Genomic DNA, 2,671 nt, shown 5'->3' on the forward strand with positions numbered 1-2,671 from the left:
TTAAAGGCCGGGACAGCCCTTGGGGTTCCTGCCGGGGGGCGGGCAGCATACATATGTCCGTTCCGTGGGAGCCACCGGAGATATGTCAGAGCCCGTACGCCCCCCGCACTCACCCTTAAAGGCCCGCAAGCCCTTGGGGTTCCTGCCGGGGGCGGGCAGCATACATATGTCCGTTCCGTGGGAGCCACCGGAGATATGTCAGAGCCCGTACGCCCCCCGCACTCACCCTTAAAGGCCCGCAAGCCCTTGGGGTTCCTGCCGGGGGCGGGCAGCATACATATGTCCGTTCCGTGTGAGCCACCGGAGATATGTCAGAGCCCGTACGCCCCCCGCACTCACCCTTAAAGGCCCGCAAGCCCTTGGGGTTCCTGCCGGGGGCGGGCAGCATACATATGTCCGTTCCGTGGGAGCCACCGGAGATATGTCAGAGCCCGTACGCCCCCCGCACTCACCCTTAAAGGCCCGCAAGCCCTTGGGGTTCCTGCCGGGGGCGGGCAGCATACATATGTCCGTTCCGTGGGAACCACCGGGGAGATGTCAGAGCCCGTGAAACCCCGAAAGACAGACCCTTAAAGGCCCGCAAGCCCTTGGGGTGAACGTCTGGGGCGGGCAGCATACATACACCCCGGTCGGGAACCACAGGGAGGTGAGGTCAGAGCCCGTGAAACCCCGAAAGACAGACCCTTAAAGGCCCGCAAGCCCTTGGGGTGAACGTCTGGGGCGGGCAGCATACACACTCTCCACGGCGGGCCGCGAAGACTTAGCGGGCGCAGCCGCCGGAGCGGGCCGCCGACGAGGCCTGAAACGCGGGGTGCGGCCGGGACCGTTCCCCCCCTTGCATTTCGCTGGATGATCAGACAGTCGCAAAGAACCGTCTGAAAATCCCGGGCCAAGTCCAGAAAGTGTCCGTAAAAGAGCTAGCGGGGCCCAGCCACTTTCCTCCAGCAAGTGCCCTTAGCTCAGTTTTGACCTCTCTCATTGCACTAAGTGTCTTCAAAAACCCAGTTCCTGTATTTCCCCCGGCACCGTAGAGAAATGCTGACAGCCTGGAACACTGTGGCGGCTGCACACGGCACTCCCATGCCCGCCGCGAGCAGCCTAGCCCCGCCTCAGACCCGCGAGAACCGCCCATCGGCACACGGCCCGCTGTGCGCCCGAGCCGTTTGGTGTAAAAACTGTCCAAAAGTGGTTTCGACCACTTAGGAACATCGTAGAGACTCGAAATAAAAAGGATTTTGTTGGAAAAGCGATTCTGAGGAAGGCTGTGTTAAAATTAATTTCGGGAAATGTCGTTTACCCCCCCCCAAATGGCTCCGAAGTACCCCCCCCCCACCCCCCCCCTAAAAAACCGTGTTCCGGGGGTTTTTCGAGAAAACAAACACACGGGGTATATAGAGGGGACTGAGACGAATCGAATGACGTGCTTTGCAAAGAAATCGGGGGCTCACAGCCCCCCCAGGAGAGGTTCAAAAGTCGGAGGACTGGTCACCTAACTCCCATTGAAGTCAATGGGGGAAAAATGAAAACTGTCAAAAAGGCTTAAAATGGTTCAAAAACCCACTGGGGCAGTAGATAATCATCCTATTTGAATTTTAAAAGTCTTAGTTTGGCGAAAAAATACCTTTTAATAATTGTTTTAGGGGTCAGAAAAATCAGCTCCGGCTGCCTGGTCACCTAGGGGAGATAGAAAATTTTTCTAAGTTTTTCACTCGGCCGCCTGGTCCCCTAACTCGAAAATTTTAAAGTGCTCCCATCGGTCCCGGGATAGGGTGGCTGATAGCTGGGAGCCCCCTGAGCACTGCCCCGGTGTTAGTTTTCGGAGAAATGCCCCCGTTGATTTGTTATGATTTTTTTTCCGCCGGCCGCCTGGTCGCCCTAATGCAAAGTCAATGGGAGTGAGGAGATAGAAAATTTTTCAAAGTTTTTCACTCGGCCGCCTGGTCCCCTGACTCGAAAATTTTAAAGTGCTCCCATCGGTCCCGGGATAGGGTGGCTGATAGCTGGGAGCCCCCTGAGCACAGCCCCGGTGTTAGTTTTCGGAGAAATGCCCCCGTTGATTTGTTATGATTTTTTTTCCGCCGGCCGCCTGGTCGCCCTAATGTAAAGTCAATGGGAGTGAGGAGATAGAACATTTTTCAAAGTTTTTCACCCGGCCCCAAACGGCTCCAAAACACACTGGGGCTGTGGCTGGGACTCTCACCAGGACTGCCCCCTACTTTATTTCTGGATTAAAAAGCATTCTATATTAATTTTTCGATTTTTGGGACCCGGGACGCCTGGTCACCTAACTCCCCTTCTATCCCTATGGGGGGGGGACGGGGACATCGAAAACGCTCCCATCGCCGCCGAGGCACGCTGCGGGGACTCTCCCTACCATCGCCCCATGCTTCCTTTGAAGAATATATGACGTTTTTCAATTTTCACCGACATTTGAAAATCAAAACTTCAGAACATTTCATAGTTATTCTCAATGGGTTGTCTAGGGGCACACATCTCTAAACTGGGGGAAATGCTCAAAATGATTAAAAAGAAAAACAATGCCCCCAGACCCGGGGGGCTGATAGCTGGGAGCCCCCTGAGCACAGCCCCGGTGTTAGTTTTCGGAGAAATGCCCCCGTTGATTTGTTATGATTTTTTTTCCGCCGGCCGCCTGGTCGCCCTAATGTAAAGT

Source organism: Amia ocellicauda, unplaced genomic scaffold (genome assembly GCF_036373705.1).
Source record: "Amia ocellicauda isolate fAmiCal2 unplaced genomic scaffold, fAmiCal2.hap1 HAP1_SCAFFOLD_249, whole genome shotgun sequence".
NCBI lineage: Eukaryota > Metazoa > Chordata > Actinopteri > Amiiformes > Amiidae > Amia > Amia ocellicauda.